General features: G+C 43.4%; 1 long non-coding RNA gene across 1 annotated transcript in view; it reads right to left on the bottom strand.

Moving 5' to 3' along the window:
* Positions 1-7,482: 7,482 nt before the first annotated feature.
* Positions 7,483-17,739, bottom strand: part of LOC149861201 (uncharacterized) — a 29,384-nt gene continuing 19,127 nt past the window's right edge. The window contains exon 3 of the long non-coding RNA XR_016443020.1: positions 7,483-7,847. This is a non-coding gene — a long non-coding RNA (uncharacterized LOC149861201). The remainder of the gene's footprint in view (positions 7,848-17,739) is intronic.

Here is a 17,739-nt window from a genome sequence, read left to right as displayed (position 1 = left end):
AGAAATCTCTCCTACATTTTTCAATATTGATAAGAAATACAGGGAAGAGGCTTTTTTAAAAACTAGCTAGTTTAGCTGTCCTTTTATACCTCGTACTACTTTTCTGTGTAAAGTTTTTTTTTATTATTGAAAAGAAGCATACACCTTTCTGAAGTTCCCCAACAGATGAAGAAAGTTCTACTTTTCAGTGCAAGCCATACAGCTTTGTAGAGCAAATAAGTCTTGGTGCTCTTCTCACCAATATTTTCAATTCTGTATTTTAGGGTGTTAGGTAAAATGTTAAAAAGGATGATGCCAAGCTGATGGACAGACACTTAAAGCTGCAATTTAGTGAATTTGTAGTATTTTAGAACTAATGGCAGTAACACCTAGACGCCAGTGTCCCCCATGTACCAGGAGCTGTACAGACATAATCGGAGTCATATCACAATTGAAGTAATATATTATCTATAAACCAAATTCCCAGCATTGTCTTGAAAGTTGTGTAGAACTGCACGTCTTCCTGAATTCGGCTTTCCCAAGACTTTAGTGTTAAACATTGACATAGATTTCCTTCCTTAAATATAGGGGAGCTAATCTTCATAGTGTATGTCAAAACTTCAGTGAGTGATAAACCTAAAATTATGTTTCTTTGAAAGCGTTTGTTACCAGGCTGCTAATACTGTTTGCATACCCTAGACGAGGACTGTTAAAGTAAACTGCAGCTAAACCCATCTGGCTTAGAGCTGTGAACTTAAAATATAGTTTCAGGGGTGTAGGTTGTAGCCATGTTGATCTAAGGACAGCAGCAGACAAGGCTTTTTGGATAAATCTGATATCTTTTATTAGACCAAAAAATATAGTGATGTTGTGTTTGGGAACCCTGGACTTCGTATGTAAGGGTGTTACCTGGATACTTCAGACCTAAACTTAAGCTCGGCCCTTCCTCTTTCTAAGGTAGGTTCACTGGAAAAAAATTAATTTCCTCTTTGTTCCTTTCAAGGATGGCAAAACTTTCTCTGCAAGACCTCATTGCTTTTATTTTGGTATTAGTCCTGTATGTGTAGCAAAAATCCCCTTAATCCCCTTACTTAAGCAGCTAGTAACTGAGCTAGCTTTTTTCCTTCTGGATGAAGAACTATGCTCCGGTGATCTAGTTGAAAAAGCACTTTCAGGCCTTCAGGGTTAGCATTAGCTTATGCACTTATTTTTCCCTGGCTTTTTTTTTGGAGGGAGGCAGGATGGAATATCATTACACTTTCCCACAATGGCAAAACAGGCTACTTCCATCTTTCATGTGCAGTGCCAAAGTTTTGTAGCCTTGTCAATCTGCTCTGAAAGGCAAAGTTTGTGTTCAGAGGGAACATTAATTGTGCTGTAGGGTTCTTCAAATAAAAGGTGAAGACCTGCAGCAATCACTCCTATTCAGAGCGTGAGTGTGGATTGAAAACGTGATGGGAGCCTCATGTTTCTATCCTGCATGACCTGCCGCAAAAGGCCCTTCTCGAAAGAGTTCTTTGAAGGGAAGATGCCAGGAGTTTAAGATGATTAGCCCAATGCCGATAAGTTTTGAAGCATGAAGGTTTCTATGCCAGGGTGATTGTGTCAGTGAGCACCAAGGGCAACCTGAGTAACTTCCAAAATAATGGCAGCGGGGAACAGCCCTGTTGCGGAGGGAGGGGGGGTACATGCCCCCCACCAGTTGCCTATGGCTACAACCTGTACCCCTGGCACAGGAAATACTCATGTGTGTCTCCCAAACTTCACAGCAGGGGCTGAGCTATGACTTGCCATTAACTGGCTGGGATTTGCCAGAGTTGCCCTCCCTCCCTCCGTGCTGCATCCTTGGCTGGCACAAGGCAGCTTCCAAACAGTGTGACCCTATACTCTGCCTTGCCTCTTTGCCCAATTTTACCTACCTATGGCAAAGCAGGGCTTAATATAAAATGGAGTCCAAGAGGAAGAATGATTGGACCTCAAAAGCTTGTCCAAGTTGATCCCAACCAGAGAGTTGGTCCGATAAGAGATATCACCCACAAAAATCCTTGCCTCGTATTTCTTGCCCCATCACAGCTGCCGTATCCCTCCAATACAACTAACACATTTACTACAACATTCTTTGTGGTAGTACGAACACTGGCTCACATTTTTTAAAGGTTAGACTAACAGATTCATGATTGGATCAACGAAGGCAGGATCTAAACCAGATACTAACATCATGCCAAAGAAAGCAGGTCAACAGAGATGATCTTGTTCTCCCCAGAGGTGATCCCATGTGAACATTTCATGTTCTGAAGATTCAAACCAGTAAAAGTCTCCAAGAAATGCATGCACATGGTATATAATGGCGCATAATTTGGAGAAACATTTTTGTCACGCTTATCATGGTACTATCTGAGCATTTAAGAACACATTCTGGGCTATCTGTAAATGCTTTAGTTTCAATTTTTTATTTTTTTTTATTGAAGGAAAAATTAAAGTCCCAAGTAAAGCGAGGCAAATAACAAGAGACTGGCCAAAGACAATTGGTCTCATGGTAACTCTGAGATGCATAGATGAATGCACATAAATGCCTGAATTATAAGATTACAAGACCGTTTTGGCAAGTCGATTCAGAACTCTTGAAACCAAGAAATGACGATGATTAGCACGAGAGTTATGTGTTTCAGCTATTTAAAAAGATTAGCATCATCCACTGCTGTAGAGTGGCGCCGCCCAGAGATAATATGGGCTTTGTGGGGACGCAGCACAAATTAGAGCAGCTTTATTTCTGGTAAAGATCAAGTCTGTCGCAGCACAGACATACTTTACATAGAGCAGGCAGGACTTGTGGTGATACAGCAGCTGACATGGACTTGCTAATAATGCTGAAACGTATCTCACTGATAATCTGTGCACTCTTACTGAAGAAGTGAAAGGCTGCAAAGGCAATCTGTTCCCTGTGGCACAGCAATCCCACTTCAGTCTGAACAGCTCACACCAAACTATGGCGGGGTTCCTATCTCATTTGTTGGCAGGACTTTTCAAACTCTTCCAGGCAATAAAGCATTACTGAACTGAGATAAGTTGAACTGAATCAAAGGTGGCTCCCGGCCTCTGTGACTGGGAGCAGGTATTGGTGAAGGGATACTCTTAACCTCATCATCTTGCAATCAAAATAAGAGAAGTTGGGTTGGAGGGACCTCCATAGGTCATCTAGTCCAATACCCTGTCCGAGGCAGGACCAAGCCAACCCAAACCATCCTATACAAAGCCATAATCTAGCCTCTTAGTAAAATTAAATTAGATAAAACATCCAAAAACTGCCACAGGTGAGGCAAGGGAATCACAGCAGCCAATGTCCTGCATCTATAAAAGGTTCACAGATGCTCAAGAGATCCCAGATAGAGAGCAAGGCTAGAGAGGAAGGCAACCCTGCCTCCAAGTCCATACCAATCAGGCCATACAGTATAAAATTCCTTCCTGACCCGAAGTATGGTGAGGTCCTATCAATGCCATACTTTTCCAGACCTTTACACAACCCAGGCAGTAAAACCATTTTTGCTCCCTTAGTATCCAACAGTTCTTTCAACAATATTATTTCCTACTCGCACGTGTGGTGCCCCACACCCACTCTGTTCCAATAGTCTTCTCTCTCTAACCTGCAATTAGGTATTGCCCCAACAGTCACCAGCATTATCCTTTGCACTTCCCCAAAGCCACTCAACAGCGTTCTCGCACTACACAGGAAAGAGAAGACGAAGGGAGACCCAAACTCACCCAGCACCACCAAGGCCACCCACCCTCACCTCTGCCCCTATTGATCCCTTGGCCATTTCCAGACCTGACTCCCTGTGGTGGGGGGGCTCGTCTTCACAAATCCACTACCCATCTCTGGCTTTCTGCTGGACTCTCGCAGGTGCTCGGCTCCACACCAAAGCTCTCGCAGGCCAAACAACTCTGCTCCAGCAGCCTTCCTGCCTGCTACGCTAGCTTAATGCACTGCCATCTCCCCAGCTGCTGCCAATACTGACTCCTTTAAGCTCCCACCCCTCCACTGGCTGGGCCAAACTAACGTGCATTTCCTCACTTGCTTCTTATATAGCTCCCAGAGTCTGTGGGACCAGAAATAGGTGGCCTTTTGCCCTTAAAGGGACCTTTGGAGCCCTAATGGATTAGGGAACCCTGCCAAGGGCTTGACTGGGTGAGGTGGCATCACAACAGATGCAGTCTCATAGTCAAGGGCTGTGATCCAGATATCCAGGTACGACTTCCAAAAGATGCCTTCCTCCCTGTGCAGATTTGTCTTGCTGTCCAGAGAAACAACACGTGAGGGAAGGATGTCTGGGATGCTTGCCGAAGCTGGGCACCATTTGTGCCTTTGAAAATCACCCCCCTACCTGATGATATCTTATCTTTCCAATAACCGAAGACTTCCAATCAAGCCTTAATTCAGATCTATTCCTGGAAGGGGCCCAGGATAAATAACTAATTCTCAGAAGCACCTCAATGGATGATATTTTGTTTCATGGGCACATTGCCCTGATGGCATGGCTATTGTCAGAGCCAGTCTAACGCAGCACGGGGACTCCTGCCCCTGTTCAACAGTAGCCACTGGAGTGATCACAATACACTGCCTGTCTCTACCCCTTCCCCCCTTATTTTCTCCTTCCTGGGGCAGAGGAAAGAATAGTGCTGTGGAGAAGCGCTCCCTGCCTGTGCCGTCTTCTGGCAATTCAAGACCTGCCGAACCAAAGCAGAGCTACGTCAGCACATGGAAAAGTCATATTGCAAAACTGGAAATCCCTCTTATGCCTGGAAAAGGAGAGATCTGCATGTTAGGATCATAGGAAAGTTGGGCTGGAAGGGTCCTCACAAGGTCACGTCTAGTCCAGGCCTCAGCTCAAGGCATGATCAGGCCTAACTAAACCATCCCAGCCCAGTGTCCATCCAACCTACTCTTGAAGGTTGCCAGGAATGGAGACTTCACAGGATCCCTAGGTGCCTGCTCAATGCTTGACTACCCCCAGAGTCAAGAAGGTGTTTCTCATCTCCAGCCTAAATTGCCCCTTTGTGCGCAGGTCTACCCAGGATCTTCCAGACCTTTGTTTCTTTACAGCCTTTTAAGCTAAAAGAGAATTCTTATTTTTTAATTCAGGGTGTGACCTGTTCTGATGTGCATCCAAGCCTGCCGTTGAAATGAATGTATAATGGAGCCTCAGATCACACATCCTGAACAGTTGCAAGTGTTTGGTGTTAAAGATAAATACATGTTTGGGGCCTGCTTTCTTTGAAGTTTGGGGCCTAAAAATTAACAGTGTCTTATCTTTTGATAGCACAAGGGGTATTTCCATCTCCACTGAAGTATTTTGGCAGAGGGAGAGAGATGGATGTTACTGAAATCTCAGATATTAACATGTTACACAAATTCATAAAGGAAGTTTTCCTTGAGAGAGCCTCTTCTGTTTAAAGAGTCACTGGAGTTATTCCCCATTTAAGGCACAGGTTTGAACAGAGTGGTGGCTGCTGCTTGAAACAGGAGTGGGAGGGGAAAATACTGGTGCACCCTACTCTGAATTTCTGAATGGCTGTCAGCTAAAATTTCTGCGTAACTATTACATTAAAGAACTTGCTGCCAAAAAAAAATCCAGGAGTATCCTATTATTGAAAGAGGAAGTATTTCCTGGAATAAATCAAGGTAGCATAAAAAGCACAGTAACACAGAAACCATTCTTTAGCCTCCCTACCCATCCAGATCATAATTTTAACTTGGGAATTCCTACTGCGTCTCATTTACAGCGCAGATCTTTCACAGCACCCTGATCACAACATTTTTTTGCTAATTTGAAAAATAGCATTCCCCCCGCCCTTATAATTGAGTTTTTAATGGACAGAAGATGCCATTTAACTAGGAACCAAATTCTGGCTCTATGCACAGTGTCCAAGTAAAGATTATATTGGTTAGGAAGACAAGTCTAACAGGATGGAGAAAAAAAGCAGTAGATTCATTATAGGTTCCCTTGTTGTCAGAAATGCCTGGGGCTGCACTGCTCTAGCTTCATGGGGTTTGCTTTATGGGAGACAATGCAAAGAAAGGGAATAAAATGAGGAAGTTTTGACATCAGTGGGATGTAAACATGGACCTGATGGATCCAAACCTGTGTTTAAAAGGTAAGAACATTTTTAACTCCTTTGCTGGCTTCAAAGTCAGAAATCCAGACAGTAATTACCAGTATTTAGACTGACAGTGGGCATGTCTACACAAGCATTAATGCACTGTAGTTACTGTGCATTAAGTTTAGTACCTGTAATAACAGGTACTAACTCAATGTGCAGTAACCAGCTCTGCTGCACACCTTTTCAGTGACACCAATGCGCAGTAGATTAATTCTGTTGCGCATTAGCACAAAAGCCCGACTTTTGCTGTGACACGCGAATGCGCAGTAGAATTAGTCTACTGCACATTTAGCGTCTCACATGGATGCGCCCAGTAGGACCTAAACTTGGACCTGATAAATAAGATACAAACTAGGCCTGTGCAAAGCTTCGGTCCCAATTCGATTCAGTGGAGATTAGGCCCGAATCGGCCAAATCTCCGAATCCAAATTGAATCAGAGGATGCTTTAATCTCTCCAAATCAAACTGGAACCCTCTGAATTGATTCGGAGATATTTGGACATTTGGACATAGAGACAACTTTAAATGTTTTTTCTACATACCTCAGGTAGCAGGGGCTCGTGAGTGCTGCGATGCTGGGGCGCACAGAAATGTGGGGGGCTCCCCAGCGCGCTTGACAGCAGACCCGGAAGTGGACCAGAAGCACTCCCAGACCACTTCTACCCCACCCCCCACCCACGCTCCCCCAGCTCCGTGACTGGTGCCTTCTGGGTCTGGGGGGGGGCACCTGGGGTCCCGTGCGGCCAACCGCCAAGCCAGGGAGACACAAGGTGCCCCCCACTGCGCTCCCCAACAGACCCAGAAGTACTTCCGGTCCACTTCCAGGTTCTCCACCGAGCGTGTGGAGGGCCCCCCCTGCCCCCCCCCCGCACTCTTGTGGGATGCTCCACGCACCCCAGCATCACAGCGGTCAAGAGCCACACCTGCTACCTCAAGATATGTAGAAAAAGCTTTTAAAGCCGTGTCTCTGTCCGAATTGCTGATTCTCTGAATCAGCATTGACTCTTCAGATTTGGATTCAGCTGAATCAAATCAGGGACAGCGATCCAAATCAACTAATCAAATCACTGTTCCTGATTCGGGCTGTATCCAAATCTGAATCGAATGGGGCCTGCTTCACACACCCCTAATACAAAACTGTGTTTAAAAGTTAAGAACCTTTCTAACACCATTGCTGACTGAGGCTTTGAAGTCAGAAATCTAGACAGTAATTACCAGTATTTAGGCCAACAGTATTCCTCCTCTGAGCAGGCAAATATATGGTTAGAGAGGCAGGGTGGGAGAAGCCATCAAACCCTGAAAGACACCTCAATGTTGTGTTTCCTGATGATTTATTATGAAAATACATGCAAACACATGCAAACTATTTTGTTTCTACAGGCTGTTTTCTATGTCATTGTTTTTAAAGCAGCTTAAATCGGGAGTTTAAAACGATTTGAAGACATTGGCTTTTTTAAATTAGAGTGCATGTAAAAAAAATGAGGATTTAAATGTTGTTGGCACGCAAATGTCTTCAGCATAATGTTTGTTTTTTTTCACATAATAGAAATGTAGATTAAAAGAATACAAAAAGAAGTTTTCCGCTTGTCCGCACATTCCTTGACAAGTATTTGTAACTTTACAAATAGGCACTAATGATTAGCTGAGTTTTTCAGCAGTCAAGTTATGCGTCGTCAGCTTTGTTCTCCTGAGTATAAGGAGATGAATAGCACCTAGGGAGAAAGAAATAAAGAGAATCAAAGTTAGAGCCAGATGCAGTTCCTTTGCACTGCTCCCAGCAGGTAAAGCAGTAATAAAGATGTCAAATCCAAAATCCTTCCTAGGACTGTCCTCAGGTGATATAACCCCACAGAAGCAGATCATATATTACACCTTCTTCTGGCCACCGCTGTTCTTTCTGGGGAAAAGAAGCATTTATGGAATGAATCAAGGGAGGTATATGCTATACGGATGGGCACCTCAAGCAAGAATTCTGATCAGTTTTCTTTATACCTTTTTCCTTCTATTGTCTTTATGAAACATGCCAGTTTTTGGGTGTGCAGAGCATTTATGCCTCCAATGTCAGTAACAGAAACTGTGGGGCATATGTACACGCCACGTTTTTTGCCCTTCCATGCACTGCAGCTGCGTGTCTGTTTGAGTATTCATTGTCATGGATTAAGGTACAATACACGAGTACCACTTAAGTAGTCGATGCTGAGGTTCGACACAAAGCACCAGGACCCTGGAAAAAAAATCAGCTGTCAAAAGCACAGGACATTCAGCAGTATTGTGTCCTGAGAGGACAGAACTGAAATTTTATTTCTGCTTGAGTGCTTGACGGACACCAGTAAAGTTCCTACCTCAGCTAGAAATCCTTTTTACTGGGTTCTCCCCAGAGGATGACAGAGGGACTCATCTTCTCTGCCTTTTGAGTGATCCTAGCTGGCTGATATAGTGCTGACAGGTTACCAAAGGGGCCTATGTCTATACTTCAGCCAGAAATGCATCACTGCAGTATACAGTTTTTAATGACAAGCATGAAAGTACTTAGATTGTGTGTTTTCTGGACATGGGCCATCTGGCATGTGTGTGTGCGTGCACATCTATGTAGTACCCACCCGAAATGATAAGCCCCGAACACTGATGGAGGCCTCCAGACACTACTGCTATAGAAACCCAATAGTAAACGCTAATAACTAATAATTAAATGGAAGTATCACTGAGTTTCCAATCCTCCCCCATGAGCTGGGTTTTTTTTTTTTATAATAAAATGGAGCTAGACTGTTCTCAGCAGTGGCAGATGTCCAAACAAGGAGCAATGGTCTCCAGTTGCAGCAAGAGAAGTTGATGTTAGTGAAAGGAAAAATTCTCACTAAGAGGGTGGTGAAGCACTGGAACAGGTTACCCAGGGAGGTGCTGAAGTCTCCATCCTTGGAGGTTTTTAAGACCTGGTTAGACAAAGCTTTGGCTGGGATGATACGGTTGGGACTGGTCTTGCTTTGGGTAGAAGGTTTGGACTAGATGTGACCACCCGAGGTCTCTTCCAACCCTCGTTTTCTATGATTCTCTGATGATATTTTCCAAACCATGAGACAGCGAGTCTCAGTCAGAGTCCAGGGGTACCTTGGGATGACACGAGATCCTTTGAAGGGTTATGGGATGTGTGAGGAGGTAAGTGCATTATGAGGAGATAAGTAGATAAGCCAGGCTCAGAGATCCCCTCCCCTACCACCTAGCCCCTGTGTAAGGAAACAAGCACTGTGATATATAAATTAGTTTCTGAAACATGGGTGCCACTCAATTCACAGGGGTGTAGGTTGTAGCCGTGTTGGTCTTAGGACAAGACAGACACAGGTCTGTGGGTAAATCTGATATCTTTTATTAGACCAACTCAAACAGGTGGAAACGTTCTTCTTTGCAATCTGTCAGGCACAAATGTTCTTCATTCAATTCACAGAGCTTATCAAGGAAGCCCTTGAGTCCCAAAAAGGCTGACAACCACTGTAAGGGCTTGAATCTCATTCACACTAATATGTCATAAAGGGGCATTTTTTAGTGTAAAAAAGAATCAGGACCTTCTTTTTTTGTTTAAAGAGCCAGCACTAGAGGGCACCATATGCACAACAGTCAAACCAAGAATGGGTTGTGTTATTTCTCCTGGAACCAGAGATCACAAATGTAGCATACTCAGGTATCTTCCGATTGCAAGGGATACAGCATGATCATTACAAATGACTTCTTTTGCAAGGCTCTGGAGTTTCTAGCCAAAATCTTTTAATTAATTGCAGCTATCCAAAGGTAATAAAGCAGCAAAATAAACAGCATCTGCTGCTATCTGTAATGATATTTGAAAAATCGAAGGCAGTCTAGAGTGAACCGTTTTCACGTGGTGAAATCCACATCATTGCTACAGTACTTCGGCTTCCATCTGCAGGGTAGCTAAGTCTGCAGAAAATTTGATCCTCAAACATTCAGTATTTAGAAACAAAATGTAGTTAACATTTTTCCTAAGTAGGAAATGAATGCATAGAAAAGGATATATGCTAGAAATACTCTTTCCGGCCCGTCTTACTTCATGACTGTTTCATTCAAGTAGCAGACAAGCAGACTTCTTTGTCCACATGTCAAGATTTAAAAACATACAAGCTAGTTGTGATGGAGTCTCGGTTGTAAGAGCTGATTTGCATTAGTAGTTTCTAAAAGGCACAAAATATTCTCAGGCAGCTGAGATACGAGGTCATTGCACTCTCTGTCCTTTAGGTTAAAAGACTGTCTTGCCTTTTTCTATAGTGTTAGACACAGTAAAAGTATGTCATAGAAAAATCAGAAGGGGACAGCTGTAGGAGATGATGATTCTTTTATTTTATTATTTTTTTTAATTGGCAGACAAATGGCACTTGGTCCAGCTTCCACTGTCGCCGCCAGTGGAGAGGTTAGCTACCAGAAAGCATTACTTTGGAGAACAAGCAAGGCAGTGTGCAACTTCTGAAAGATCTCATTCATGAAACAGAGCCCGGAAGATCTTGTACTACATTGTCTGGTATGCAAGAGCTTTGTGAAATGAGTACTCCAGATTTCTCAAAAAGTTTCGTTCTTGTCTTAAAGTCACTCGTCCAAATGAAGCATGAGATGCCCCAACCCAAAACGCTTCGTTCTCTCTTTTGCATTTAAGAAGTCATACTTTGGAGATGAGATTTGAGGTGTGTATTTCTGGCACTCTGGTAAACCTGCTGTATTACATAAGCGTTTGCTCTCTGGGCTGAAGATAAAGTGTCGTACCTCCAGCAATAGGAAGGGGAGATGGACACATCTACAGCAAACAATCTTGACCTTTTCATTCTTTAAAGTATGCTTGAAATATGCTGGGCTGACCATGGGAGATAAGACTTAGCCTCTGTGCTTCAGAGCTTTGGTATAAACAAATGACAGTATTGGTTGCACTTTTCATCCAATTTAGCTCAGCTCTGAGAAGGAACAAAAGCATCTCTCAGCATTGGGCAGACCAGTATGTGTTTTCTTTTGGCATGGTGATGCCTTATTCACAGTGGAGTTTCACATGTATACTGTGTTCATTTGACAGGTACTGTCCACTTTAGCAAAATTAAAGGTAAGTCCCAAAGGGTTGTATGTAAGGGATGCTGTTATCTGACCTGGTTTAACAACTACCCTGGGTGTTGCTGAACTACCTATAAACTATATGATTGTGAACCTAACTTGGCTAGGCAAAGTCACTGAGTAGTAGTGAATCAAGCCCAGCAACACTTGCTAGCGACTTGTCCCAGTTGCCCGGAGCAGGGGGCTGGACCCAATGATCTCACGAGGTCCCTTCCAGCCCTAAACGTCTGTGAATCTGTGGTTTCAGACTGAGTCATCAATGAAAGCAATGGGAAGAAGCCAGGTAACGATGCCAATATCTCTAGATCTGTCATTGTATAAAATTCCCCTATTCATACCTTCTTTTCCTATTAATCCCTCGCTTGGAGATTCATAGAAAACTTGGGACAACGATAGAGAAAGACAGTAAATAGCTGCCTAGATGATACCTTTCCAAAGTAAAGTACAGTCACATAAAACAGAAGGAAAATGATCCATCCTTTCCTGCCTGTTAGACACTAGCATGCCCCGAGAATGGATGATGTGCCTCTCAGTCTCCTGATCCAAACTATCACACAAATACTACAAATTACTTTTCTTCAGTTTTCCAGGCTGTAGCCGTATTGGTCTGGTGGCAAAAGCAATCAGGACTCGTGGTAGAGGTGATATCTTTTATTAGACTTTTGCAAAACAAATTCTTTAATTTTGTGCCTGAAAGCTTGCAATTAAAGGTTTTTATTTATTTATTTATTTTGCAAAAATCGAATTGGTCTAATAAAAGATATCACCTCTACCAGACGTCCTGATTTCTGTTCAGTCTAGTATACTTCATACTTTTGTGACTGGGTCCTTCCTTTCTTAATGACCCAGTTCCGTGTTAGTCAGTGAACAACTACAGTCCGTATCCTGTTCAATTTGTTCATGCTATTGTCTGCAGTGCAGGTACTTCATAGCCTGGCCTTACACGACTTGGACTTGGGAAAACCCAAACTACTGGCAAAGGATGCACAAGGGACCAGTGAGGATCAACGGCAGAGTCAGGATCTTAGTTTAGTGAAGTGGCCAAAAAGATTTGGGTCCACTGAGGTTTATACCTACACTGCTATAATTTAGTAACTCAACTCTTGCATAGTTGTTTTATGTTGCACACAAGCGAGATTCAACTGGAGCTTTACATCTCACTGAGTAATTGCTATTTTCTCAGTGTGCCAAGCCATAAGAAATTGTAGGCTGTCGTTTGTAAGTAGTCCATCAAAGAACCTTGACAAAAATTACAGTTTTTACAATGGTTTCTGAAGTGGGGCTTTTTTTATATATACATCGATAGGAACTAGTATATTAATATTCATGAGAATGGATTCATTCACCCAAAGTCTAGAGTAGCCCTGCTTTTTCCACCATCATGGACATTTTGACAGTGTTTTTGTTTTTCAGTTTGATGCAGACAGGGCAGGAAGGATGTTTCTGTTTTTATTTATTAAAAAACCCCCTCCATTATCTTTTAAAATTATAGTGCATGTGCGTGCATAAAATGTAACTTTACAAGGTGGATTTATTTTAGCGGTGCGTTAAAATACAGAAACCCTAATAATGGTCAAAGACACCACTGCGCTAGGCACTATCCACATGATCCTCCTCCAAACAGATTACAGCCCTAGTACAAAATTGAATTCTAGCAACACTCAATGCATTTTTTTTTTCTAAAGCAATGTGACCCTTGTGGTATAACAGGCCTACTCTTGCTTTCCACTCTCCGAGCTCTGTGAGAGCATATATGAAGTGTTGGCTCGGTGATAAAATTAGATGCTGAGCTAATACCTGCCTAGTAGCAGTTCAAGTGCACAGTGTGTTCTGCAGCTCTGGGAATTTCAACTTCTGTGCAGAGAAAGGCAGACAGCTGAGGAAGATCCGCCCTAATCAACACTGATCCACCCGGCACTGATTATCTAATAACTGACCTTCACAAGGGCTAGCTTCTCTTTGCAAACCTAGGCGTCATGAACAGGTGACTCTCACACTCCAGATACGAGCCGCCATGGATAAGGCAATCACTGTGCTCTCTTTTTTGGATCGTTTCTTTAAGTAAGCAGAGAGCTCAGCTGAGCTCACGATGTAAAAACAGTGCAGTGAATTTTGCTCAGGGCAGCGAAGAACTCAGAGTGGGATCAAGGGACTTTTTGCCTTGTACTCATCCAGCACAAGGAGAGAAAAATCACATCAGCAAGGTCCAATAAGGCATGGGTACAAAACCCCCTGACTTCTGGTTTCACTGAACTGCCAGAAAACTAGACCCCGCCGTCAGCACACCAAAAGCCTGTGTTTCTACCACATGTGGCTTCCTGTTACAGCGTTGTCGTATTTAGCTGAAATTGCCCTTGCTGTGGATGTGAATAATTACATTATTTCTGTTTACCAAAAGAAAGCAATGACGCATCTCATATCATTTCCTTTGCTGTTATACATGTCTTGTAACAAGCTATGAGCAGGTGCTTGCTTTACTTAAACACTTCTCAGGTATAGTTTTAAAAATAGACAAAACATTTTCGGTGGGTTTAAAATGGTGGCTTTCGTTTAAACAAAAAAACAACCCACACATAATTTTTTTACCTTTTTTCAACTGTTAACCAAAACCCTAACCTAAAACACTCTTATTTTTAATAGCGAATAAGTACAGTTGTCCCATTGTTCTTTCACATGTGCAATTTTAATGGGAAACCAAGAGCTTGAATAAATGTATGTCAGCAGAGCTTACTGTACGTCAAAAAACGCCACCATTCCTGCAATTTAAGGGGGACCTGTTTTACTTCTCCACTGGTTTGCACTTTGTGTGGTCAATTATGTATGTGCAAAATGGGTGTAATGCATTACCGATGAAAATGGGAACATCTGAGCAGCGTAAAAGATGCTGGAAGGTACACAACAGTGCAAAATAAAAACTCCTCTTTCTGTTTTTGGACAGGTATTTAATTACTATAAACTCACAGCTCCTAGAATAAGACTTAGCATTCATACATTGATTAACGTGTCCAAAAGACTGATCAGATATTTCCTCATTGCCACCAGATGTGGCAGTTTAACCAGATTCACAGGGGGACTGGACAAATTCTTGGAGGAAAGGGGCATGGGAGTGAGGGGCACAGCCTCTGAATTGCAACCTCCTAGGCCTTAAATGCTGGAGGCTGCAAGGGAGAGAGGAACAGTGGAGAAAACCCTGATCTGACCCACCTGCTATTTCCTACCTATGGGGACTTTTTACCATCGTTAATTTTCCCTGAGCCCGAGGAAGTGTGTGTGTGCCCGAAAGCTTGCAGAAAAAGTTTCATTGTTGGTTTTTTTTTGCAATTTTTCTGTTGGTCTAATAAAAGGTATCATCTCTGAACCAAAATTTGTAGAGTTTTGCATTTCTTTTTCTCTCAGGCCAACACGGCTACCAAATACATCCCTGATCTGCCCCAGGTCACTCTCCCTTTCAGCATCGGCTGTCTGCCCCGGTGTGACACAGGAGCCTGGGCAGGATGGATGTATGGTCTGATCCAGTGAAGAGCAGTTCTGATGGTCCTTCTACACCCATCGGCTAGGTAAGACGTCTATTATCTATGTTTGAAAACCAACTTATGGAAAGCCAAGGCAGGGAGCTGAAGTAACTTGCCGGAGGCAAGTCAGCGACAACACTGGGACCGAAGACAACAGCTGCTCAATCTGAACCACGTGCTCATCCCACCACTCTGTGGCACCTCTGGTTACACATTTATCCTGTTGAATTCTCCGCATTAGCAAGTCAGCATCTAGATTTTATTTTTAAAAGGAATAAATTAAGTTAACCTTTGCAGGACTGGGTCGTCTAGTGCCAGCCTGAATGCTCTGTGCTGTTCTGGTCACACAAAGCAGCCTTAATCCCCGTAGACCCAAACATGGGAGTATTTGCCCTCATGAAGGGCTCATCTTTCCCCCCTCCCCTTGCCATATTCCTAGGCAGGGGCAAATCATATCAATTAGAAGTAGTTTCTGAGGCATAATGCGGCTGTAGCTCCAGATCTGAGCCATTGCATGTATGCAGAGATACGGTGATAGGGGTGTAGGTTGTAGCCGTGTCGGTCTAAGGACACAGGCGGACAAGGTTCTTTGGGTAAATCTGATGTCTCTTGTTAGTTGGTCTAATAAAAAGATATCAGGTTTCCCCAAAGAACCGTGTCAAGATCAGGTAATCAAATCTCATGCTTCTGAGATATGGGTTTCTACAAGGGATTCCTCTTCCCTCCCTTATCTCACAGTCTGCTAGGTTCATTATTTTCCATCTGAGTCTGGAGCTGTAGGCAACAGCCACTGCACATGGCAGGACCTTGGACCAGACTGGGCAATAATCTGATCTCTTGCTATATTCCTGGGAAATCAGGGATAAGTCATTCTAAGGTGAAATTATTCTTCTTTCCCTTCACAATTACCTATCAGTGCACATTCATGGAGATACTTAATAGACGATTTCAGTCAAGACCAAGCCAACACATTCATCTCCCCTTCGCACTCCAGTTGCAACACCCAATATTTGTCCATATAGGCAGCACTGCGCACCTCCATTCGACTCTGGCTTTTTTGGTAGGATTTGATGGGTGTGAATGAAGCCTAAATTGGATGGAAAGAAAAATGGGAGAATAAAAACTAAAGGTGGCTTCATGCGTGAAGAGCCCGGCTTTACTCAACGCGCAGAGTGGTAGGGAGCTAGTTGTGAAACAGGAGGCATGTCAGGATCGCTGCGTCCCGAAATAAACAGCATGTCATAGACGTATTTAGCAAGTGAGGAAAGCAAGCCCCAGACAAATGAAAGAAGGGGGAAAGCAGTCCCTGGCTGGGAGGTTATTGAATATTTATAGTCAGGAAACCTCTAGTTCTGACTGGGGATTTTCCTGCTTTCCTCACCCCTGCCACTATATTTGGGACGTGATTCTGTTTATCAGTTGAAAGGATGCTCTTGTCAAATCTACTTTTTGAAATTAAAAAAAAAAAGTTGGAAAATATCTAAAAGGAAAAAAAAAACCTTCTCCAGCTGCTGGTCATAGCTCTGTGAGGAGACGGATCACCACCCACTATATTGATTTAGCCAAAGAACATCATGTACTTTATATTTAAAGACTTTTGAATGCAATGGACAACTGCAAAGAGGAATTCTTCTGAACAACACACTTATTAGTAAAGACAATATTTCTACCCTCCTCTATTACTGCCAGACGTGGGTGACCAGCATTTGAAATTTGTCTCCAGCCAAAAGCAGGTGGCTAGAAAGATCTTCAGTAGTTTCTTTTCCTTAGCAGAGGCAGCTGACTGGGTTGCAGAGCAGAAGTGTTACTTTCCTTCGCATGGCAAAAGCAAGCTTCGAGGGAAGAAAATAAAAAGTTACTAAGAAATGAACCACAGCTCAAGGCACCAGGGTGCCCAGCTGAAAATGAGATAACATTTCGACTTGCTTTTGTCTGTGCAGTGTGCTTTGGAGGTCCTTATCTGACTGGATATACCATAGGCCCCACCATAATACCATTGCCCGTGACCTTTAAGCCATATGGATCCCAATGCCATTGGCTTCAAAGCAAGTTGTTTGAGGTTTGCACTAAGCAGGAAGTGATTGTAAGTATGAACATACCCAAGCTAGCTTCAGTCCAGCTAATTTAAGTACTCAGAGAGAGGGTGCATCTACACGTGCATTAACATGCTTTAGTTCATGCACATTAAATCTAGTACCACTGGGTGCCTATACACCAACCAGAAGGCTGCTCCAACACACTGTAACTACAGCGCATCGGAGCAGATCCAGTTAATCGAGTCTCCTGGAGCGTGGCAATTACCACACTCCAGCCACCCTCCGTGTCTTGTGTATCAACATCCCCATGCTGCAGAATGGCAGTGGGGGAGCTTTAACTAAAGATCATTTGACTTTAGACAAAGCACCTCCACCAACTGTTCTGAAGCATGGGGATGCTGATATACAAAACGCTCCAGGCACTCTAATTAGAGCAGCCCTGACAGCCACTCTAATTAAAGTGACCTCCTCCCTCATTCCCGAAGCATGTGTATAAATGCCCCTAGTGATGCTTTAATGTGCATTAAAGTGCACATGTAGACATGCCCAGAGTAGCCTAGCAATAGTACTACAGCAAGAGCCACATAAGCCCTGTCTTACCTGCAGTGCCACACCTAGACTCCCAGCAGCCCCAGGCAAACTTTTAGTATCAGGCCCCCCTTCGCCAGAGATAATGATAATAATAATTGGACAGCGGGGGATTAGGTATACATATATACACAATATTAAAACTTTTTTTTTGCAATTGTAATTTCCCCCCCCCCCTATTTTCAGGTCCCCTTTCTGTGCAGGCCCTGGGCGACTGCCCGGTTTGCCCATGCCTGTGTCCAGGTCTCCTTACCTGGGCAGCCAGAACCTGAATTGCTGTGGCTACCCTGGCATTAGTCCCAGATTAGGACTAGTGTAGGTTTGTCTGCACCTGCTCCCAGCACTTCAGTTAGCAGAGCAGATGCCCTGAG

Source organism: Crocodylus siamensis, chromosome 6 (assembly GCF_052110815.1).
Source record: "Crocodylus siamensis isolate JL-2025a chromosome 6, ASM5211081v1, whole genome shotgun sequence".
NCBI classification, from domain to species: Eukaryota; Metazoa; Chordata; order Crocodylia; family Crocodylidae; genus Crocodylus; species Crocodylus siamensis.
This window is presented reverse-complemented; position numbering and strand designations above follow the sequence as displayed.